The sequence below is a fragment of the Protopterus annectens genome, chromosome 12.part0, assembly GCF_019279795.1.
Source record: "Protopterus annectens isolate FY-2018-M chromosome 12.part0, PAN1.0, whole genome shotgun sequence".
Classification (NCBI taxonomy): domain Eukaryota; kingdom Metazoa; phylum Chordata; order Ceratodontiformes; family Protopteridae; genus Protopterus; species Protopterus annectens.
In genome coordinates this window covers 459,524,595-459,550,627 of record NC_056746.1, presented here as the reverse complement: position 1 = coordinate 459,550,627, position 26,033 = coordinate 459,524,595, and positions in this window count along the sequence as shown.

Below are 26,033 nucleotides of genomic sequence, written 5' to 3'. Positions count from 1 at the left end.
AAATGCTTTGCAGCTAGGTGGCCACTGTCATGGTCTGAAGCAGTTTTAAATGACAACCTTTTTAGAGACATTTCCAATATAGGTGGCAGTATACATCTGTCAGGATGATCTCTTGAATAAAAGAATTATATTCAACTCTGAGAATCGCTCAGTGTTCCATAGTATTAGAAGACTTCCCCATTCTCACAGAGTTCAATCAGTATTAAGACAATTAGTGCTAGTCTGTTTAACAAGTAATCTGTATTTTGCTATTAAGCATGTCCCTGATAGCACAAATAGCATGGCTGACAGCCTGTTCTACCCACAGATTTGTAGATTTTGATCACTGCGGCCAGAGATTTACTACCTTTCTGCACCAATTCCACAGTGATTATGACTCCTTCACAAAGAATGATAATTAATGTTCTAACCAACTAATGGACACAAAATACCAGGAGAGGAGAGTTTAATTGACAGCTATGAGAGAATTCATGAGTTTCTATTTGAGCCAGTCCAATGAGGAGGAACATTAGTCTTTGAATTTTTTATTTTTTTTATTTTTTTTATTACACAGTTGCTTTCTAGATGCCTTCTCCAGCATACATCAAGTTATAAATCTCAGTGGTAGGATTGTTAGCATATTGCCTAGGTTTGGCAGATCTATTGAGGCAATGAGTCATCAGACAATTGATTAAGGGTTGAAGTCACATGAATGCCAGATTAAGAGATTCCAGAAAACCTTCAGGAGCTCAACTACTGCTGATCTTAATTAAAGGAGTAAAAGAGTTAGTGAGTTTTAAATGTTGGCATTTTGGGCAACACCATTCTAGTGGATGCATGCTGGGGGTTTTCAGGGTCAGTGGAAAACTGCAATCATTAAGTTGGGCAGATATGGTCATAACATACAAGCAGGTTACCATTTGGTTAAAAAAAATCAAAAAGTGACTAAAAGGGTTGTGGTCAGATAATCTATTTACACAAAAATAAAACCATGGCCTCGTGCCCTGTTCATTGGGCACTAACTTTCAAAAAAGTTTCAGAAAAGGTCCAGGACCACCAACTGATACTCCAGTACCCTAGAGGTCACACACCATCCTTAATAGAGTTTAACAGCATGATCAAGAAAGCAGTAAACAGTCAAGGCATCATTCCAAATGCATACACCTCACATTCTTTTAGAATATAGAGAGCATCCAACCTAGCCAGGGAAGGCATGTCCAGTGACATATCAAAGTGCACTGGTAGGTGGAAATCAAATGCCTTTATAAGTTACAATCTTCTGTATTCCTTACAGGTCCAGCAGTACTCATGGTCATTGGTCACTCCTTCATTCACAGAGCTGCCCTCAGATCCCGAGTAAGGGTTAATGGAAAGAACTTTGCCATCAACCCCACACTTTATTCAGTAGAATGGATAGGTCCCAGGACTATTTTGGCTTCAGCTGCTGCCATTAATAGAGAGTCATTTCAGTTTGAACAAAATCTGTTACTGCATTAATCATGCATTTGGCAATAATTTAGGTTTTATACCCAAACGTAGTCTACTCAGCAGAATTTTGGCAGATTTAAACATCTTACATCAGAAGTTTCCTTACATGACAATAGCTTGATCCTCCATATTGTTAATGTTATTTTGGTTGAGAGCTAGCAAATCACTCACTGGTTCCTAAACTATAGAATAAGCAGAGCTTCTGAGATCATGGGCTTTATTGTGATTGAACATCCTGATCTAAACAAATCTGACCCAGATTTTTTTTTCAATGAAGATGCAGTCCCTTTGAATGACCTAGGGTGGGATCTATTTAACTTACAGCCAGAGTTTTGCATACAAAATATTTATATTTTAAGAATCTTCTTGTCACACATTTTTAAAGCACCAACAATTAGTTCAGAAGGGGGGCAGCATCTGAGCATACGGGTGGGCTTGGGCTAATGCACCCCCCCCTTTTTTATCTCCCCTCTCCTTTCTGAATGTCATGTAATGCTCGAGTATAAAGGGGATTTAAGGCAGTGGTAATTCTGGAGTCAGAATGGAACCAAGGAGGCACTATGCATGCCCCCAGTTGGAGAAAGAGCTGGCCAGAACAGGTACGGGGTACGCCAACCAGCTTCAAAAGACATATTTAATGTTTTTGATTTTAAAAGGTTCACCTTGCAATTTATGTGAATGTTAAATTTGAAGATTAAAATGTTCAGTTATTTGTTGTGTGACAATTCAATAAATGGTTCCAACAGTAACATGGCGTCTATGTAGCTATTAAGCTAAGAGGTCTGTTTTTGACAGCTTATTGGTAAGATTAGACAGGGGACAATATTTATCAAATTTTATGACATATTATAAAGGAGAAAGTACAAAGTAGATGTGAGCTATTAGACAGTGATAAAGTTAATATGAGAATTAGCGTTAGGGAGAGGATATACCTAATATATATCACATTTCTGAAGAATTGTATGCAGTATTTTATAAAATGTAGTGTCCCCTTGCTATTTCAAAAGTAGTGTGCACAAAGAAGCATTTAATGTGTTGAGAGGTGCAGATCCAAGGCAATCAGGAAGTGAGTGAACTCATGCCTGCACTGGATTTAGGTCAAGAACCAGGTTGTTGGAAATTAGTTCTAGATATTGGGCTTTAAAAAGACAGTGAATATCTGTAAGCTAGGGGATAAAATGCAATGAAAATCAGGGGAACTTTACATGAGGTCTGTTACTCTGGGTTTTGCAAAGGCAGAAAAATAAATGTCATTGAATACTGTGTCCACGGCTGGTGAGGCTGAGGCATAATTTATCAAGAATAAACAGAAGGCCTCTTGCAATAGTGAGTCAGGCACCACAGATGAATGTCTGCATTGTGTTGCAAAATGATAATATGCTCTCAGGGAAATGAAGAGAGTTTTCAGAATTGTAGTGAGGGTAGATAATGGATAATTTTAGGTTGCAAGTATAGATGGCGCATTGAAAATAAATCAACTCAGCACTTTTTTCCTGACAAGGACTGTCAGATGGTAAAATGGGGCTGCATTGATTCAGCCTCTGAACATAGACTTATTAAATATTTTAATTCCTCATATGAAAGTAATTATGCTGATGTTCTCTACTTAGATCTGGTTATATAAAAATAGCAAAGCAGTTTTTACCTTAAAACTTTTAAAACACTGAAAGCACAACATTAATATTTATTTAATAGCTATCATTTCCTTGTTCCATAAAATATGTAATATTCTAAAAAGTTATTATGTTCGTTTGAGAAGGAATGTAAGATCAGAGCATTTTAGAGGGGAACTTTGAAACCACTTAAGTATTTGAGGTTAGAGAGTACCCAGAAGCCACAGTGAAAGCACACCATTAAAGAAACTACAACACAAATAAAGAATAACCTAATTACAGAGAAGCAGAAGAACAAAAGATCAGACTGTACTTTTTCATCACTGCATATAATACTGATTGAACTCATTAAAAAATATCTTAAAGGAAGTCTGGTTTCTCCTGAGATTAGACCTCAGAATTTTAACACTTGTGGGAATTAAGCCCATAGTAGCAAAAAAGCGTGGATACAATTTAAGACAGAGGTGACTAGAAATGGTGCCGTTCCCTTGTACTGACTACATTTCTCCTAATTTTGTTTTAAAACATGATGCATTTGGACACCACACTACCACTGAGAACTTTGTAGTCAGGTTTCCTTTTTCAACAGCAGACATGATGTTTGTAGGAACATTAAGAATCTCGCGACTGTTAAGGCAAGAACTACCCAACCATAACATTCAAATAGTGAATACATGTCTTTATATATGGAATTGATTCTTCCTTCAAATTCAGCTGGGGGGGAGGTGCAACGTAGAACCATGGGTATATGCTTCTATATGTAGAGAAAACGTAGGCAACTTATCTTTATATAATATATGGAAGACCTCGTCATACAAGTAGCCTGGCATGTTAATTGCTTTGGTATGCTGTTGCCTGTATATCACACAGCTTGCTATACTGCAATCAGCCTAGTTAGGAGAGTACAACAACATGTTAAACTAACTAACCATAATGGCAGATCAGAGTGCAATAAAGTAGGGATGACAATGGAAACCAACACTACTAGGCACCTCAACCTCAAAAACAAATAAAAATAAACTCATGTTAAAAACTAATCTGCTTAAAAATAATAAAAGAAGCAGAGACACAAACTGGTTGCAGCTTCCTTAATATATAAAACAATCAATTCCCTCTCTCCTTTTTTTCTCTTCAAAATAAGTAAATAAATAAACATTCCATATATTACAAAGAATGACATTAGTACAGTGTATATCAGGACATAATACTACCGGAGTATTTTTTAATAATAATGATCCCAAGAACAGAGAGGTCATAGTTACTTGTACACATCTATCCAATCATAATTCCCTTGATAACACTGTTATAGTGGCTTCTGTTCCCTTTGTGGTGACACAGCCTCATTAACAGATTGAGCAAAGAGGAAATTTATTAAAAGGGCCAGCAGGGAATTTACTGACAGATAAAGGGTGAAAACAGGAATATTGGATCAACATTCATTTACATTTTAGGGTTCTTTCCATGAAGGTGAAGGTTTCCCCTTTTACTGCTGTTTTTACTTTCAGAGTAAAAATATTTGTTTGGAGGGTTTGAATGGCAAATCACAGTGTTGAGGGTCATGGGCAGTGACTCCCTCCTCACCACACAGGGCTTTGGTCTTCACATGGGGGGTTCTGTCTCAACTTGTATCTTTGTTGAATAATGGTGATTGAGCTGTCAGTGCAGCTGCAGTTGTCCCTTTCAAATGTATTCATCCAATATCATACTTAAGTCAGCAAACATAAATATTTTTTCCTGGAAATTTATTTTTCACTTTGTTTACATCAAACTGGATAGAACTTATTCTATAGTACCCTATTATTTTCTCAGTTTCTTCCTGTCCGAAGTTTGAGAGCCGTCATTACAAGTCCCACAGCTATGAAACTTAAATTGTGAATGGCAAATAATAACAGCAAATGCCAAAACTCTCTGTAATGCAATTAAAGCATTTTTGCAGAAGGGTTTCACCCATCTTGCAACCCCAGATATGAGGTGTTATGTCACCAGCAGCCTTGTTGTTTATATTTATTTTAACATACATGTAAACACTCACTCTGCTTCAGAAAAAGGGAAACTATCTTGAGATACCATGAAACTGGACTTAGTATATATTATCCTGTTTGCATAAGTAGTCTCACAGTTCAAATATAGGAATTGCAGTTCTGGCAATTTCAACAAAAATATTTTTTTAATATCATTAACCTTTTTTACTGTCTGTTTTATCCTGTTCAGCATCACAGGGAAGTCTGCTTCACTTTAGAAATGAATGCTAATCCTAACCCTGCTCTTACCCCAATTCTACCTACCCTGCATCTAAATTAAAATAAAAATAAAGCTTCCCATAACACTACCACTACACAAGACATCTCAGACACTCACCAAGCACACAAACTCTCTCTCTCTCTCTCACACACACACACACACACACACACACACACACACACACACACACACACACACACACTAAATCTATTCCCTAACCTAAACCAAACCATAACCCTTTACACTCATGATCATACACACTTAAATCATCTATTTACCTTTCCCCCTTTCTATAACCCTTACCCACACACATTTGCCTGTTGAATGAACTGCATGTTCGACCTTAAAACACCATACTCCCGCACAAAAGGCACTAAGACCAGGAACCAAACTAGAGAAGCAAGTACTGTGGTGTAGCAAAGCTAGCTGCTACACCACTGCTTGAGTAACAGAGCTGGCAAAACATTAGCTGGTGACAGAACAATGCCTGACCACATACTTTTATTTTATGGATATCTGAAAAGTCCAAACATAAAATAAGTATAGCTCTGTTATATAGTCCATCCATCCATCCACAACCCCTTTTCCCATTTTTGCACATGGAAAGTGTCACTTCAGCAAGTATTTAAACATGTTTGCATCATTCCACCATCATATATGGCACCTCATTATACAGTCTTTTGCATGCACCATGACCAACCACATTATTTGGCCTTGCCACAGCAACTAACTGGGTTTTTAAACTGTGCACACCCTTCGCCATTCGGCACACAAATTTGCTTTGTGCAATGTGGCAAATTTTTCTTAATCCAGCCCTTGGTGTGGAAAAACCTGGAATGTTAACATTGTTCTGCCAACACAGATACATTCTGAGGCATTCTTCAGAATTCTTCCAACAGTCCAAGTCTGTGAATACATATTTTTGGCTATGTACTTATTTTAGTTTTCCATGGGAGACTTGGAGATAATAATATATAAATGAGACAGCACCACACTTTATTTTATATTATTAACTCTTTCTCTTCACAATAATCTCAAAGATTGATTTCTATCTTCTAATCACTGTGCTCTGAACATTTTGACAAAATTACGTTATAAACAAAATGTAAATATCTGTTCATAACTCTAGAACAAAAGCTGCTACTGCAGAAATAGAAACAGAAGAAATGTTCAGCACCAAGTCATTCACTAGATTCAGAGAGAATTAAATCTGATTTTATAATTTAAAAGTAAACATGCAAATTTTCTGTAAACAGTGGAAAATTAGAAACCATTTAAGCTACTATTACACAGACATTAATTTTGGTCATCCAGTTGTGAGATTTCTTATGAAACCAACTAATTCTGTACATGCTGCATGGCCAATTGAGATATTTACAGAAATGTGGAAATAATGGCCTTTTGCTTGATGATGTATACAAATGTCTGGCAGTTAGCACCAGTATTAAGGCTAAGAGCTGTAGCAAGTTACTTCCTGAGGTACAGGATTTGATGCCCTCAGCCTTTATTTGCCTATTGTGTGGACCTTAAGAAAGTCTCTTAACCAGGCACTGTTTTGGGGCAACTGGGAATTTGGGATATGCCCTTCGATTAGTAACTAACTTTGAACATCACTAAATATCTCCCTGTAGTTGTAGACAAAGTCTGACATAACTAGAATTTGAGTTACATGTCATCTAATCTTTAAGATGATATCCTTCAATAAGCAGCATAATATGGTTTTGAAATTTTTTAAGTAAACATGAACAGGTAATAATAGACAGTTAATGACATCACTTAGCTGATCCTAGAGAAATGCCAGAAGGAGTCATCAAGGTTAAATGAACTAACATTTATTCACAGGAAGTAAGGTAAGTGTCAGATGGCAAAATGCATTCATTTTCTTACATTTATTGACAGGAAGTGAGGTAAGTGTCAGATGGCAAAATGCGTTCATTTTCTTACATATATTGACAGGAAGTGAGGTAAGTGTCAGATGGCAAAATGCGTTCATTTTCTTCCAGTATCAGCAATGTGTCTTTCAGTGGAGGTTGTTGAAAAGGGAATTTTCAGTAACGACAAGGCTGGCAAATACTTAGCTATCCTACTTTATATACACACGTAAACAAGTGAAACACTGTAACCATCGCTCTCTCTCTCTCTCTCTCTCTCTCTCCACTCATTTTCAAATCTGCTTAATTTGGTAAGGTTTCTAGTAGTACAGCAGGCCAGACTTATCTTTAGCAACAGTCCCTAGCTCATTGTTTGGGATTCCTGGGCATTTCAGGTAGGCTGACTGGTATAATCTCTCCAGTGGGCATGTGCACGTGTGTGTGTGTGTGTGTGTGTGTGTGTGTGTGTGTGTGTGTGTGTGTGTGTGTGTGTGTCCACAGTCTACCAAAGGGCCTCCTCCCAGTAGGCTAGACCTGGTACGCCTCCCATGAAAGTTTTTGAGGTCATCCGCAGTAGGACTGCAAATTACCTTTACTGACTCCTCTTGGCCTGGAAGAACAGTGTCATTACTCTAATAGCTCCAAGAATTGTCAAGCACTTCTCTTTACTGTGGAGTGAGAGCCCAACTCCTTGAAGAATCCTCGTTGATGCTGTCGGCATCCAAAATCTCATCCTTTCACTGAGTAACCAAAGGTTGTGATCATAGATAAGAGTGGGGACATAGACTGACCAGTAAACTAAGAGTTTCATCTTATGACTCAGCTCTCAGTACAGCATCACAGTCCAGTAATACACCAGCAATACTGTTCTGTACCAATCTGCTGCTCAGTCTCCCAATCCCCTCTTCTGTCACTGATGAATAAGATTCCTAAACTCTTTCACTTGTGCAGGTTCTCCTTCCTGACCTTAAGAGAACAAGCTACGCTCTTCTATGAGACAACCATGACCTCTGAATTTGGGCGTGCTGATTTTCCTCCCAGAAAGAAACAACTAAAGTCCATACAGGAGATCACAGCTTCTAGAGACAGAGAAGATACTATCATCACCAAACAAAAAATATCACCAAAAAATAGTCCCCAGACCTCAGCTGCACCTTGATCATGTATCCATGAAAACCATAAATAAGAAGAGAAGCAAGGCATGTCATTGGTGAATTCTTACAAACATTTTGAATATATTCCACTTAACATCAAAAATGCAGACAGAACTCTTGCTTAAAAAACAAGAGAACTGAATGTCATGCAGCAGTGCCCTGGGATGCAGTACTGCTTAAACCCTTTCCACTAGACATTCCAGGATACTTGGTCAAATACCTTCTTTAAGCCACATGTAAGTACTACTAGCAAATTCTAACAATTCCTCCAATACTCAAGTAAGAGCAATGAGCTGACACACTAGCCAGGATGAAAGCTGTGTTTCTCCTCTTGAGTCAAAGGCTGAGTCTATCAGCATCCATATGTAAGCCTTCCTGTGGAGGCTGAAGAAGAACTGTGGCTAGTTTTTGTGGCACCTGGTGCAGTTCCCCAGTCTGGTGTAACTCAAATTTAAATTGAGCAGTATACAAAAAATTGTCATCTCTCCAAATTGCAGACTTGAGGGCCAAACTTATAAAAGTATTCTGCCTGAAAGTGTAGCAAACCTTTTACTACAGATGTAATAGGCAGCTTGCTATAGTCACATTACCACACACAAAGCACTTCAATGCTTTAGTCCTGACCACAAAAATAGTATCATGCAATTCCACACCAGCAGCAAGTGCCAATTGTGCCCTTAAAACCTTGCACCAGGGGTAGCTGTTCCTTTACCAAATTATAGCTATGCTTCTGAGCTGAGGAGTATGATCATCCTATAAGTGTAAAAACATCTCTTTCCTTCCACGTCTTGAAAATTGGGTACCCCAGCCACATTTACCAATCTGGAGGTAGTCTCCACATCTTCCAAGTAATGCTGAAAAGGCTCATTAACCATGAGACCCCTAGTAACATCCATTTCTGTCAGCATTTTCAGCTCGATCTTATCCAGTCCCAGAAGTCTTCACCATAGAACTCTTTAATTGTGGCTGCTATAACTTCATCTAGAAAAATGTATCCAATGATACCAGTTGCTCTTGGCACTAATATCTCAAAGTGCATTTCCACCAGGTTCTGCAGTTCTACAAAGTATTCCTTCCACTTCCCAACAATGTTTTCAAATGAGGCGAGTGTTTTTCCACCCTTTTTGAAAACACTCCAGGCAATGATTATAACTGCACTCCATTTTCCAGACGTTTTGTAAGAATCTCTTTAAAGTAATCCAAAAATAATTTTCCATAGCCTTTTCATACTCTTTCCACATTTCTGTCTTTACCTTATTGTCTACTGCAGTTGCTGCTTTCTGCCCTGTTGACACCTATCAGTTAAATCTTCAATCCCCCACACTTACTAACATTGCATGGATGGCCTCTTCCTAAACATTGACTGCTTCCCTCAATATTCTCACTGGAGGGATATTGGGTTGCCACATTGATAAGCATGGACCACCTTTTGAGGATATCTCCTTTTTTGCTATCTCATGTACTGATGTCTTGAATATTGACCATTCAGACTTTATATCCATGTCATCCCTTAAAATATGGGAGTAGCTCTTCCAGACATGTGAGCTGAACTCATTTTACATTCCCAAAACTCATTCATGGCACATAAGGACTGTCCAGGTGTCACCCTGGCCATCTGAAATAACACACTACCATGCAGTGATCAGAAGACATCTCAGTACCCCTCTTCCTGTCCAAAAATATAAGGCCTCAGGTCTGATCATATAACTATAAGGTCAGTTATCAACCTTTGGACCAAGGTGATTTGGTACTAATAACACTTGTAGGCAGCCAGATATCTGAACATGTTGATTATTATGACCAATTCAAGATTAGCACACAAGTCATATGAGGTCACAACAGGCAAGTAATTCTTCCTAATTATGCCCCTATCACTCCCCATATAAAAGTAGGACTCTCCCAGCAGAACTAGATTCATTATGTGATAACTTACCAAGCACTGCACCAATGGTCTCTAAGAAGGGAAAATACCCTAAACTGTTGCAAGCTAAATATCGCAATGTCCCTCATGTCTAGTAGCTTTCAGCATTAAAGCTGGTATTCCTATTGACTAGAGGAAATGTGGCCAGAGCACTAGAGAACTTTTTCTACTCTATTTTTTGATAAGCACTGTGGGATCTTTTACATCTACCTGAGCAACCACCAACTCAGATGGGAACATGGTTTAATGTCTCCTCCAAAGGATGGATTGGATAGTTAAAGAAAGGCCATCAGGTGGTGGCTAATATATGCATTTTATAAAACTACAATTTTGATTACGGATTTTGAATGTGATGTTATGTTCATTGTTATTCACATAATGGTTTGAAGATATCGTTTTATGAAACTGATGTACGTTTAAAAGAAGCACATTTAAGTAAATATTTATAACTTTCCTCAAAATTGTGCAAACTCGGAGTTAGATATACTATGTAATGGGGTGCAGGGTGTGAAGCCCTGTATATGGTGGACATAACCTGGCTGCATAGCTACATTATTGCCTTCTGTGATAAATACTAAGACAAGAACGTGCAAAAGATTAATATATATTTACTTAAGAGACTGGAAAGCAGTGCTGTAACATTTTGAATTAAATATTCCAAATGGAGATTACCTTTTGTAATGATGGGGGCTGGCAAAGAATTTTAAGCTGCCTGTAAGGCTTCATATGGTATGTACATCTAGTTTCAGAGGTATTAATAAATCTACTTGACCTAAGCAACCCTTAAGGTTTGAATTTCAAGGCCAAATGCAAGATTTGTCACAGTGGTACCTCTGGATTGCAAACTATAGCAGCTTGCATCAAGTTGCAATATCTCAAGCAAAGATAATGCAATTAAAAACTAGAAGATGTGAAAGTGTTTTGAGAAGAAAGACTAGCAGTAAGAAGGGATAAAATTAGTTGTAGCACATTCCTGATTTAGAGATTAATAAATGCATACTACAATAACAATGTCACAGAACAGATCAATATAGAATATAAGGAATGTTTCTATGCAGACATGCAATGGGAAACAAAGAGGGATGACTAAAGAGAAGCCTGGTTGTTTATGCAATGTCAACTACTGAGAGCCAAGGTCAAGCATCTGCGGACAGTGACAACACCCTTGATTTATGCACATAAGAGCCAGTAGCCACTGTAGCATGCAGGCGTTTGATGTTATAAATAGGCATGACAGAGACATGAAAAATTAATGACAGGAGTGTGTATGAGAAATTCCAGATTTTTGTACTGACCTTTCATACTGCCCAGAGACCTAGACGCAGACAAACACGTACATGCACACATGTGCACACACACACACACACACACACACACACACACACACACACACACACACACACACACACACACACACACACACACCTTTAATATTTCAACAAAATATGTAATTAAAGATGTAACACACATCCTGAAATACTCATACTCTACAAAGAATGCTTAGTAATGTAACTAGCATATGCCACTTACAAACATTGCTATACCATTTATACTATTGTATTTTGTATACAATTATTTTACATCTATGATCCTGTGAACTGACTATTAAGATCACTGCATTAAGTGTTAGTTGTTGTCCTTTTGAGCAGTTCTGTACATTTTTACACAGACTGAAGAAAAAAGTATAGTTTCATATTTAAAGGCAGAACAAAAAACAGCCCTGAGCTGGGCAAACTACTACTCTTTGCATACTGAGCAGTACATCACCAGCTGTGTTTGCTGATTAGGTTTTTTCCAATAAAAACATTTCTAGCTGTGAAATGTGTACTTTCTTTTACTCGAAGATATGGAGTGTTGATCATGGAATGATTGCTATGAAATGCAAAAATTCAACATACTGCTCAACTCTACTGCCAGATTGTACTTTTATCAGTCTACAGAGAACTTGTTTTGCAACCTGTGCCTCAGCATCTTAACAGTCTGAGTTGACAGAAAGGAATTATCTGATAAGAAGGACAAAGCAGCTGGAAGAATTTAGCCAGCTTCATTGGCATAGAGGAACAAAGTCCTGACTATAGGTCACATGACCCAAATTCAGTTACTAGCTCTGGTGCTTGACAGAGCCAGCAGAGGAGGACGGGCATACCCATCTTGCGGGGGGAAGCAGAACACATACTATCATAATCTCTGGAGTCAGATTGTGTAGGCATCCTGGGATAAGAGTTCAGCACACCAAGACACCATCTGATAGCAACCCTAATGAAGTAGCACATCGGAGTATGCACTTGCAGGTGCAGGGCATTGTGGATCCTCCACTGATGCATATAGTCCTACTACCCCATATTCAGGGTGCATTTAGGCCATTTAAATGTCTTCATAGCTAGGATGCCAGTGAGGATACAAGCAAATGTCATGGTTGTCTGAATGATGGCCCCTTCAGACAGATCTTGCCTGTGTTGGTTCTGGGGACCACCCACCACAGAGGAATGAGTGGGGTGATGTTCACTGGGGGAGACTTACTGATTGTCAGGTATGGGGGCAAAAAGAACAGAGAAAAACAGTTATAGCTGGAAGATTTGTGTCTGCCAACCAAAAAGTAATTATAATTAATGCTATGAACATAGCTTAAGTTATAAAATAAACAGATCCAATACCTGGAGGAACTCCAGTTTTAATGTAAGATAAAAGAACAAACTGACTAAGAGCTTTCACCCACAATTGGGCTTCATCAGAGTCAGTACACAATAGAACAATTATCCCTTAAATAGCAATTAACAACAAATGTAGAATGCGATTATTATTAAATGAGATAAAAACCTATGAAATGGTATCTAAATTTGATGTACAAAGGGCTTACACTAAAATTGACTGGCACGTATAAATTTATGTGTGAGGGGATTATCTCTCATGATGAATTTAAGTATCATTCAGTGGAACATCCCATTATTCCTTCAATTTTTGGTATTCCCAAAATTCATAAGAATGTTAATTGTCTACCGTTTAGGCCTATCGTTGCAGCAAGGGGCTCAAAAACTGAGCCCCTAGCATCATACATAGATATTACTTTTAAGAACATATTGGACAAATTACCGTATATTTTAAAAGATTCATGGCATTGCCTAGACTGTATAAGGAATATCAATGTAGATCTTATTGAGGCATTTTGGTTCGTAACAGTTGATGTCATCAATTTGTTTTCGGTGATCCCCCACCAGATTGGGTTACATATATGTTTAGTAGTAGTTTGGTTAAATACAGTGAATTACATCAAGTAAAGAGAAGCCTGTTATAAAATTAATGGAGATTGTATTATTTAATAATTTTATACTGTTTGATGGTGAATATTATAAACAGATGACTGGGGTTGCGATGGGAGCCAGGTGTGCACCCATTTATGCTAACTTGGTGTTGGCTGATTGGGAACAGCAATTTGTGTTCAAATCAGAATATAAGGCCAAAATTATGATTTATTTATGATATCTGGATGATATTCTTATTTTATGGAAGGGTTCTTAGCATAATCTAGAAGAATGTATTGGCTACTTGAATGAAACAACAAAGTTCCTTAAGTTTACAAGTCACATTGATAAGAACAAAATTTAGTTTTTGGGCATCCAGTTGTATAAAGAAGATGGTTGAATTCATTCAAACATTTTTCATAAAAAAACATATAGTAATTCTATTTTACACTATGATAGCTGCCATCCTGACTATCAAAAGAAAAATGTGGTCAAGGGGCAAATGGTACGTATGTCCAGATTAATAAGTCAGGAAGCTTGTTTTAGGGTTGAAATAACAAATTTGATATATATGTTTAGGAATAGAGGATACCCTATAGATTTATTAACTGACTTCAGTAAAGAGATTGAGAAGAGAAGAACTTGTGACTTTATGCCTATTCTTTTGGACAATAATAGAAGTTATGGTAAAGTTAATGTCTATGACATTAACAACCCCAGCCAGAATTATTCTTCTGGTATGGTTATGGAGTTTAATCCCACAGGTACATACTGTATGGGATAGTGTTTTTACTCAAGAAATAAAATATATAATAGGCTCTCTTCCAAGGTTTATTAACAGCAGAGGCTTAAATCTGAAAGATGTGTTAGAGAAAAGTTCTGGGATCACTGGTCAGAGAATCTCAGGGATGGGTAAATGCGGTACATGTAGTGCTTGTAAATTTATCAGTGATGGACCATATGTGCAGATTCACAGTTACAAGAGAACATTAAAATGTCCATGGCATTGTAAATGTAACACAAGCATGGTACTTTATGTGGCTACATGCTTATCATGTATGGCGTTTTAAGTGGGGATGACTACAAGGAAATTAAGACTTTGTATACTGGACCATAATAGGGACATTAAAAATAAAAAATCCACTAATGCTCTATTTAATCACAGTAAGAACTGTATTAATTTTAAAAAAATAATATTTTTTTGTTATTGACAGGCTACATAAGAGAGATTTTGGTGGGGATCTTAAAACCTTGCTAGAAGTTAGAGAATGTGTTATGGCAGTTGCGTCTTGACACATCAAATGCACCTGGTATTAATGACAGTATTTCTACAGCTTGTGTATTGAAATATAAATCTCAGTTTTTATAATGTATTTTTTTTATTTTATTATATGTGGTCACCAATCTCTAAGAAAGTGCAAATTTTTATTATAGTTATATAAATGCTTATATTTTAATTTATATAAGTTAGATATAAATTTAAAAGTTTATAGTTGTATTATAGGTTCATAAGTTCATACGTAAGTACTAGGCTATCTGCCCGAGGGCATCTATAAGCATAGCCAGAATGTGTTGGCTTTCACAGCCCCCTTAGATTAGTTCCCTGTGCCTCGGTCCAGAAGAGCCATTAGTTCCCTGTGCCTCTGTCTAGTAGAGCCACTGCAGTGATCCCCGGGGTAAATTTTCCATTTCCCATCCACTCATCAAGGTTTCTCTTGAAGAGTGTTAGTGAGGGGCTCTGCCTAATGTAGATTGGGATCCTGTTCCAAAGCATGGGGAGTCTCTGGGATAGGAATCTATCCCTCCAGCATGTCCTAGTTATCGTTGTGGTGAGGTTTAGATCCTAGACTTTGTGGCTCTTGGGGATTTGTTTTTTTTTAGTTGGAGCATGTCCATCAATTCTGGGTTGGACATAGCCTTGTATGTCAGGCAGAGATCACCTCTGAGTAAGTGGTATACAACCGAGTACAGCTGAAGTTTCTTCAGTCAGGCTGCATAGGACATATGTTTGAGGCCAGTAATCTTCTTGGTGAGGTACTTCTGTGGTCTTTCCAGCTGTTGCAGGTATCTTATAAGGTATATCCCAAATGGGGCGTTGTACTCTATGATGGGTCTGATGAGTGATGAGTAGAGGGGCACAATAACCTCTTTTGTTCTAGATGCGAACCCTTTTGTGATTAGGTGGGCCACATAGAAGGATTTTCTAACCACTTTGGCAATATGATTATCAAAGGAGAGATTGCTATCTACTTGGGTCCCCAGATCCCTTATTACATTTTCTGTATTTAGGGGACTACCACATATGTGGTAGTTCACGGGTACTTTGTTTTTTCCAAAGAGGATGACTATGCATTTTTTGGCATTTAGCTTGAGGCCATGATTTTGATACCAGATATCCATCTCAGTAAGACCCTTCTGGAGGATGTCTGTATCAGCTGGAGAGTCAGTTATGGCCCCCAGTTTGTAGTCATCTGTGAACTTGGTCAGCCATAGTCCTCCTGTGCTTGCCTGTACCTCTGAGAAGTATATACCAAACAGGAGGAGTTCCAGGACTGAGCCCTGTGGGATGCCACTTGTAACTAGTTTAGAGTTGGACCTAGAACCTGCAACTCTCACCATGTGGGTTCTATCAGTGAGCCAACTGGCAACCCATCTCATGACGTAAGGGTTTATGTACAGGCTGGTGAGCTTGTCTATAACACCAGAATGGGGAATGGTGTCAAAAGCCTTTGCAAGGTCTAGGTAGGCTGTGTGGACCTACTTTCCCTTGTCTAAAGACTTGGTAACTGTCTCAAAGAAGTCCACCAGGTTTAGGAGGCATGATCTGCCCTTAACAAAGCCAAACTGGGTAGGCTCCAATGTTTGAAGTTTCCCAATGTCTCTGTTAATGAATTCCATGATGATGTGCTCCATAGCCTTGCAGACCAGGCTAGTCAGGCTTATAGGGCAATAGTTCCTGGGGTCCGTTGTGGCTCCACCTTTGTGGTGCGGGCTAACTGTTGCTGTGCACCACTCTATGGGTACATAGCCTGTAGAAAGGCTGAGTTTGAACAGTGTGTTTAGGTGAGGGGTTAGTTCATTTTGGAGCTCGTGTAAGACACAGCCTGGGACACCGTGTGGTCCCATTGAAGCTGTATTTTTGGGTTTGGATAGGGCTGTTTTAACCTGTGTGTCAGTGATTGTTGGGACACTACATTCCTCTGGTATGGTTATGGGCCCTTTAGGGGGTGAAGTTTGCACTAAACCTGTCTGCCAGAATGTTGGCAATTTCAGTCAGTTCAGTGTATTTTGTGCCATTCAGCACTAACTCAGAGCAGATCTGAGAGTTTCTACTTAGGTTCTTGACATAGCTAAACAACGCTTTGTGGTTATCTTTGGAGTCCTTGGCAATTTTTCTTTCGAAGCTAGCCTTGGATTATTTTATGAGGGATCGTAGTTTCTTGCTGATACTGATCAGAGATGTCTTTCCTTCTTGGGATTTTACTCTTTTCTGCACTAGTTTCCTCCTTCTATTGTATAGCTTGTTTATGGCAGGGGTCCACCAGACACCAGACTGGTTTCCTTTTCGTGGAGGAGTGAGTCTTGGTTTTGCTTGGGATAGCATGATCCATGCATTCTTGCAGGTACTCATAGACTGCCTTTGTAAGGGATTCAGCAGCTTGGACAGTGTTGTCCTTTAGCATGGGGGCTGTGAACCTTTCCACCTCGGTCTTAAGTAACGTGAAGTTTGCTTTTGAAAGTTTTTCACGATGGTTTCCTTGATTGGGGTTGGGGGCGGAATGTGGATATCCAGAGTGATTAGTCTATGGTCTGATCTAACCAGCGAGGGTTTGACCTTCAGAGTAGAACACTAGTCGCCCATGTTGGTAATGACCAGGTCTAATATGTTGTCACCTCTGGTGGGGGTCTTGACCAGTTGGGTGTTTGGTAAGACCTTCATATTTTCAAGTGTCTCCAGAAATGCGGAATGAGGGTCCTGGGTCATAGTGGGTGATCTGTAGCAAGCTACAATTTGAATTGCAGTTTTGCCCATTGTTAGTTGCACATGGATGATCTCTGAGGCATTGTGTTATGCCACTAACCTGGAGGTGTAGGTATCCTTGATGAATATGAATACACCCCCACTCTTTGTGTTTTGGTCCAGGTTCTGTGGCTGAAAAGTATGGTATGAGTTATAGCCTGGTAGTGCTGGGGTGCTCTCTGGAGCCTTAAACCAGGTTTCTGTTACTGCACAGATATTGATGTTCTCCATACTGAGGAGTGCCTTGAGTTCATGCATTTTGAGGTTTAGACTTCTGGCGTTGAGTAGCATTACCCTCAGTTTTAGGTTACTTGTGCTATTTAAGGTGGTGGGTTTGTCTTTTGAGCCTTGCCTGAAAAAAGGCACTATGGGAGCGGCAAAAGCCTTGGCCAGTATTTGAAAGCCTAAGGGTGACAGGTGCAAGCCATCTCTTGCAAAGCAACGTGGCTTATCAAGCATGTCATCCCAGGTGGACAGATACTGGATCCCCTTTGAATGACGCCAGAAACTTAGCCAATTGTTGAAATTGATAATTTTTTCTTTATACTGTGGCATCATTCTTGGTAAGGGCAGGATGCTACTCAGGGTCAGAGTCATACCAGCCTGGGCTATGTGATCAGAGAGCTCTTCCATGTCTCTTTTCATGTAGTCCAGGGAGATACATCTCAGGTCATTCACACCAACATGGACAATGACAGAGTCGTATTTGTACTTGTTCTGGAGTGACCTGAGTACTTGTGTTATGTGGCGGATCCTGGTGTCCAAAAGGCAGATAATTGTAACCTTCTCCTTGCCCAGCCTAGTTAGTGGGACATCAGTGTGCCTGACTATACAGTCACCTATGACTAGTGTATTGGGTATGTTATTTTGCCTTAAGGGCTGTGATTGCGTGGCACACTGATTATGTGAAGTATGTGTTTCATGGTTTGTGATGAGGTGTGGAGGTTGCTTGGGTGTCTGCTTTGGAGGTCTCTGTTGCTTTTGCAAATTTTTATTTAGAGCCTCCGAGTATGTTTTCATGTATTTATGTGTGTTATTTGCCGGTGTTGGTTTAGTAGGTCTATGTGAGACTGGTGGTTTGTTGCAAGTATTTTCCATCTGCTGTTGACTGTCAGTTCCAGCCTTGGGTTGAGAGAGCTTTGCCTCCAGTTTGGCTGTATAATTGCATCTCTCACATATATTAATGTTTGGTGGTAGGAGGAGATGGTTGTTTGTGTACATGAGGCAGTTGTAACATTGCCTCAAAATGCCCAGATTCACAAGTTGGACTGGAGAGTACACCTGAAACTGCCCTTTGGACATGCCTGAATAGGTAAAGTGAGCTGTTTTACTGATTCGCTGGTAGGGACGAATAGAGAGCCTTGTCCTTCTGGACAGTATAGGGGGTCTAGTGCTGGGGTTAATTCGTGCTTGCTATGACTTTTGAGCAAGTGCTGGGCTGTGAAATGAATGGTTTGAGTGCTTAATTTGAAAGTTTGTCTAGCTCCAAGGGAAAATTTGAAGAGCAGACTTCGTGGAGCCGGGAATACTTTAACCCTAGCTAACCGGCACTGCCTGGTGCACAAAACCACGCAAATGTGGTTTTTAGAGCAGGGAAATGAAAGAGATAGAAATTAGCACAAAATGGCCAATAAACTACTAACTTCTGGGCTACAGCAAACAAGGCGCACAAATTTCAGAAAGAAACAGATCAAATAAGTAGGCACAATAAGCCTTTAACCAGAAATTCCCAGCTCAAAAGTGTAGAATCTAGCCTCTCCTCCCACAAGAGTGCAGACTACAGACCTTCTCAATGTAAAATAACTGGCTTGAAGCTGAAGTGCTTAAACCAGAACTAATATGCTTTTAGAATAACAGACACTGAGCCTTCAATCAGAATTCCCAACTTAGGAGGATGTAAGCTACCTGTCCTGCCACAACAATGCAGTCCACAAACCTTCTTAATGTAAAACAACTGGTTTGAAGCCTACGTGTGCTTAAACCAAAAGGCTTAGAATAACAGTTACAATTTAATCAGGCTACTAACAAGCAGTAATAACTGCAGCAGAATAATAAAATTTAAGAAGAAGCACAAGCAAAATAAGGTAATAAAGTGGGAAGAAACACAATTACAGTAAAAGCAGATGAATAAAGTGCATTTTTTTATATATAACAATAGAAAATGAGCAAACTGATTTAAACAAATTACCCAGTTTACCAGTAAAAAAACTCAAAACTGAGCCCTGTTCCAGCAGTCTTCAATCTGACAAGTTCTAACCGCACACTCCTGCCACTAGGGTGCAGAGGAACCTTCTCCAAAAAAGATGGCCTGTATTAGTGCTTGTTATACAAACAAAGCTAGATTCAGCAGGCCTGAATCTAGTCTATGCTACAGCAGACAAGGCGCACCAATATCAGAAAAAAAGTTCAAATGAGCAGGCACAGTAAGCCTTTAACCAGAAATTTCCAGCTCAAAAGGGTAGACTCTAGCCTCTCCTCTCACAAGAGTGCAGACCACAAACCTTCTTAATATAAAATAACTGGCCTAGATCCCAAGAGCTTAAACCAGAACTAATACACTTTTAGAATAATGGACACTGAGCCTTCAATCAGCATTTCCCAACTTAGAAGGATGTAAGCTACATGTCCTACCACAGCAGTGCAGACCACAAACCTTCTTAATGTAAAACAACTGGCCTGAAGCCCAAGTGCAATAACCAAAAGACTTACAATAACAGTTGCAATTTAATCAGGCTACTACCAAGCAGTAATAAATGCAGCAGAATAAACACAACTGAGTCCTTTTAAGAAGAGGCAAAAGCAAAATAAGGTAATAAAGTAGGAAGAAACACAAATACAGTAAAAGCAGATAAAGTGCAAATTGTCTTTATATATATATATATATATATATATATATATATATATATATATATATATATATATATATATATATCTATATAAAATAGAAAACAAGTTGAACAAATTACCCAATTAACTGGTAAAAAACCTCAGAACTGAGCCCTGTTCCAGCAGTCTTCAATCTGACAAGCTCAGGTCCTAAGTGGGTATGCCTACTCAAATGTTCTCTCTGTATTAGGTAGGATATGCTAATGAGACTAGACTAGGATAGAGCTGGGATACGGCTGAACAGATGGGAATGGTAGGAGTGTCTGAAATCAAAATATGACCTCACTGTACTTGGTTGAGTGAGCAAATGAGATGGGCCCAGGAGGAGTGTTCAAACACAAATTTACAGGAGGGACGGTCAATTCCAAAGCCACCAAGATTAATACCACAACAAGAACAGGGACGGTGGGTGAGGAAAACTAACTGCAGACAGGGAGAGAACAGAGAGAGAGAGAGCTCTGAATTTTCAGTAAACAAATAAATAAGCAGATAAATGCAGTACTATTTTTAACACAATATTCAATGAAACAATAAACAGAAAAAATCAAATTCAGTACTATCTTATAATACTGAAAGTTTGTACTTATCTCAACTTGTAATAAAGTTGATGTAGGGTATGCAAAAGCTAACCAAACAGCTCCAGTATGCAACTATTCAGCAGAAATAATTTCAGAGATAAGGGACTAAGACTTTAAGGCACAGAGAATCCCTCTAGGCTAAGACTTCTACACCGAATAACAATGAAGTGAGAAGAATAAACTAAATGCAAAAAGGGAGAGAACAGAGAGAGAGCTCAGAATTTTCAGTAAACAAATAAATAAGCAGATAAATGCAGTACTATTTTTAACACAATATTCAATGAATGATATGACCCTGACCTTGAGTAGCATCTTACCCTCACCAAGAATGATGCCACAATATGAAGACAAGATGATCAATTTCAACAATTGGCTTAAGTATTGGTGTCATTCAAAGGGGATCCAATGCCTGTCAGCCTGGGATGACATGCTCGACAAGCCATGATGCTTCGCTAGGGACGGCTTGCACCTATCACCCCTGGGCTTTCGGATATTGGCAAAGGCTCTTGCTACCCCCATAGTGCCTTTTTTAGGCAAGGCTCAAAAGACAAACCCACCTCCATAGGTATCACAAGGGATAAGAAACTAAGAGTAGTGCTACTCGAAGCCAGAAGTCTAAACCTCAAGATGCATGCACTCGAAACTCTCCTTAGCATGGAGAACATCGATATCTGTGCAGTAACAGAAACCTGGTTCAAGGCTCCCGAGAGCACCCCAGCACTACCAGGTTATACCTCATACCATGCTTTTCGGCCCCAAAACTTGGACCGAACATCAAAAGGAGGGGGGAGTATCAATATTCGTCAAAGATACCCACACCTCCAGGTTGGTGGCACAGCACGAAGCATCAGAGACTATCCATGTGCAACTAACAGTGGGTAAAACTGCCTTCCAGTTTATAGCCTGCTACAGACCACCCTCCCAAACCCAGGAACCCCACTCGGCCTTCCTGAGAACACTGGATAATATGAAGGTCTCTCCAAACACCATTATATTGGGCGACTTCAACTACCCAAACATAGACTGGGAGCATTACTCTAGCTCCAATGCCCTAGCCCAAAGGTTCCTAGAATTTATAAACTCAAATGATATGGAACAACTTGTTACCACTCCCACAAGAGGGGAAAACATACTGGACCTGATCATCACCAACATGGGGACTCTATGCTCCAGACCAGAAGTGTATCCCTCACTGGTAAGATCAGACCATAAACTAATCTCACTGGATATTCACATCCCGACCCCACCCCCTGCCCAGAAAACCACAGTGAAAAACTTCTCTAAAGCAAATTTCACACTCCTCAAAACCGAGGTGGAATCCTTCAAAGCCCCCGGGCCTGTGCAAAATACGGCCCAGACTGCAGAATCCTTTATAAACGCATTCTATGAACACCTTCAGGAATGCATGGATCATGCAATCCCAAATAAAACCAAGACCCAATCCTCCAAAGGCAGGCGTCCTGTCTGGTGGACCCCAGCCATAAACAAACTATACAATAGAAGGAGGAAGCTACTACATGATAGAGCAAAATCCCAAAAAGGGAAGGCATCTCTGATCTGTATTAGCAAAAAACTATGGGCACTCATAAAATCGTCTAAGGCCAGCTTCGAGAGAAAAATTGCACAGGACACTAAGGATAATCACAAGGCTTTCTTTAGTTATGTTAGGAACCTGGGTGGGAATTCCCAGATATGCTCAGAATTAGTCCAAAATGACAAAAAATACACCAAACCCACAGACATTGCCAACATACCAGCTGACAGGTTCAGCGCAAACATCTCCCCCCCCTCCCCAACAAAAGGGAAAATATCCATCCCAGCAGAGTGCTGCCCCCCTGACATCTCAGATGCTCAGGTAAGAGCTGCCCTCTCCAAAGCAAAAAACACAGCATCAATGGGACCAGATGGTGTCCCGGGCTGCGTCCTACATGAACTCCAAGAAGAGCTAAACCCAAACATAAAACTACTGTTCAATCTCAGCCTTACTACAGGTTATGTACCCAAAGAGTGGCATACAGCAACAGTGGTCCCTCTCCACAAAGGTGGTGACTCAACGGATCATGGAAACTATCGCCCCATAAGCCTGACTAGCTTGGTCTGCAAAGCTATGGAAAGGATCATCATGGACATCATAAATAAAGATATTGGGGACCTACAGACACTGGATCCTACCCAGTTCGGCTTTGTTAAGGGCAGATCCTGCCTCTTAAACCTGGCCAATTTCTTTGAAACAGTCACCAAGGCCATTGACGAGGGGAAGGTGGTCCACACAGCCTACCTGGACCTCGCAAAAGCCTTCGATACAATACCCCACTCGGGCATTATAGATAAGCTCACCAGCTTAAATATAAACCTCTATGTCACTAGATGGGTTGCAAACTGGCTCAAGGACAGAACCCACATGGTTAGAATTGCTGGAGACATGTCAGACTCCAAACCAGTTACAAGTGGCATCCCACAAGGCTCAGTCCTGGGACCTCTCTTGTTCGGTATATATTTCTCGGAGGTACAGGCCAACATGGAAGGACTGTGGCTGACCAAGTTCGCAGATGACTGCAAACTAGGCGCCATAATCGACTCTCCAGCCGACACAAGCATCCTCCAAAAGGGCCTCATAGAAACAGACAACTGGTGCCAGAGCCATGGCCTTAAGCTAAATGCCAAAAAGTGTATAGTCATCCCCTTTGGCAAAAACAAAGTGCCCACAAATTACCACATAGGTGGTAATCCATTAAGTACAGAAGAAGTAATTAGGGACCTGGGGACCCAAGTTGATAGCAATCTCTCATTTGACAACCACGTGGCCAAAGTGGTTAGAAAAACATTTTATATAGCCCACCTAATCATGAAGGGATTCACATCTAGATCAGGGAGGTCATCGTGCCTCTTTACTCATCCCTCATCAGGCCCATAACTGAGTACAATGCCCCTTTTGGGATGTACCTTACCAGACACCTGCAGCAACTGGAAAGACCCCAAACGTACCTCACCAAGAGGATCAAAGGGCTCAAACAGATGCCATATGCTGCCCGGTTAAAGAAACTCCAGCTCTACTCAGTGGCATACCGCCTGCTCAGAGGCGATCTGTGCCTGGCGTATAAAGCCATGTCCAACCCGGAATTAATGGACATGCTGCACCGCATAGAAAATCCAAATCCCATCGAGCACGCTTTTCGAGAGACTTGAACCTCAGCACTGAAATAAATAGGACATGCTGGAGGGACAGATTCATAACCCAGAGGCTCCCTTCACTCTGGAATAAAATCCCAGTCCAGGTTAGGCAGAGTCCCTCATTGACTCTCTTCAAGAGGAATCTTGATGAGTGGATGGGGGATCGTAGGTTTACCCCGGGTATCACTTCTGTGTCACTGTTAGACAGAGGCACAGTATACTAACCTCAAAAAAGGGCATAGCAAAATTAATTTAAAATGGGTGGCGAAAGCCAAACACACTCTGGCTAGGCTTTAAATGCCCTAGGGCAGATAGCCTAGTATGAACCTATGAACCTATGAACCTATGAAAAAATAAAATTCAGTACTATCTTATAACACTGGTAGTTTGTACTTATCTCAGCTTGTAATAAAGTTGATGTAGGATATGCAAAAGCTAACCAAACAGCTCCAGTATGCAACTATTCAGCAGAAATGTATTAGTATTACTAATGTATTTTATGCATTGTGAGTTAGGGCTGACTGAGTTTGGCTGCTTGAAGGTTAACTTTTTATAAATTATGGTGGTAATCACATGATTCATTTGTTGTTAATTGCTATTTAAGGGATAATTGTTCTATTGTCTACAGACTCCAATGAAGCCCAATTGTGGGTGAAAGCACTTAGTCGGTTTGTTCGTTTATCTTACATTAAAGCTGGTATTCCTCCTGGTGTCGGATCTGTTTATTTTATCAGTTTCCATAGCTTAAGTTATGTTGTATGGAGCTTTTTGCTCTTGGTAGGGTCACCCTTGATAAAGTATATAAGGAGAGGGGGGCAGATAAAAAAAAGATACATAAAATTACCACAATTGATGATTCCTTCAAAGGATATGAGAACTTAGCCCAGAATGGAATATCTGGACCCTTCCCTGCACCTAGGTATCATAGGGTTCACTGTTAAGCACCTGGTGACCAGATGACCCATGACATCCAGCCTCAGCCCAAAGAAGTTAATGGAGTTGCTGATTGGGATTACCACCTGTATGTCAAATGTTAGAGACTGGGAGAGATGCCAGGCAAGTGACAGGCAGGAGCAGGATAGATTATAATAGTCTAGATCCTGTCAATGGGCACTGTTTTAATTTATTCTCATTGGTTAACTGTGGTACAGCACCAGTATCTCTGGATCATTTTCTAGCTCTGTTTGTGGTATACAAAATGCAAAAGAAAATAGACTGAAAGAAAAATAGCAAAAAAATAAATAAAAAACAATGTAGGTTAATAAATGGATTAGCATAATGCACTATACAGAGGTTACTGCAACAGCACAAGGCAATATACTGTACATAGATTATTGTAAAAGTATGAGACAATATGCATGCAATATTTATGAATCCTGTCAACAACAGTATATATATATATATATATATATATATATATATATATATATATATATATATATATATATAATATTTACAGTGGGTACACTTCATCTAGATTGAGGAAAGAGGGCAAATTGTTGGGAAAAGATTAGAAAGGAGGAATATGAATGACTGAAGGTTAGAAAGGAATATGAATGATTGAAGAATAGAGGTAATGTATAGTGTGAGATTGGGGTAGAGAGACTAGTACATCGTAGCATACTTAGTGGTTTGTAATGAGAGGAGTAGTATTGGTTAACCTTTTATATGATTTATTGTCTTGAGAAGCATTTATACAGACAGCTTACAAAAAAAAGAATTTCCTAAGTTGGTGTCTGAATTTGTGAAATGGCAAGATTTCTTATACATTTGCTGGCAATGCTTTCCATGTTTGTGGTGATGTGAATCCTAGTATGTGCTACATTTAGGGACAGGATGGATTGGAAGCAGAAATTATAGGGGGGGGGGGG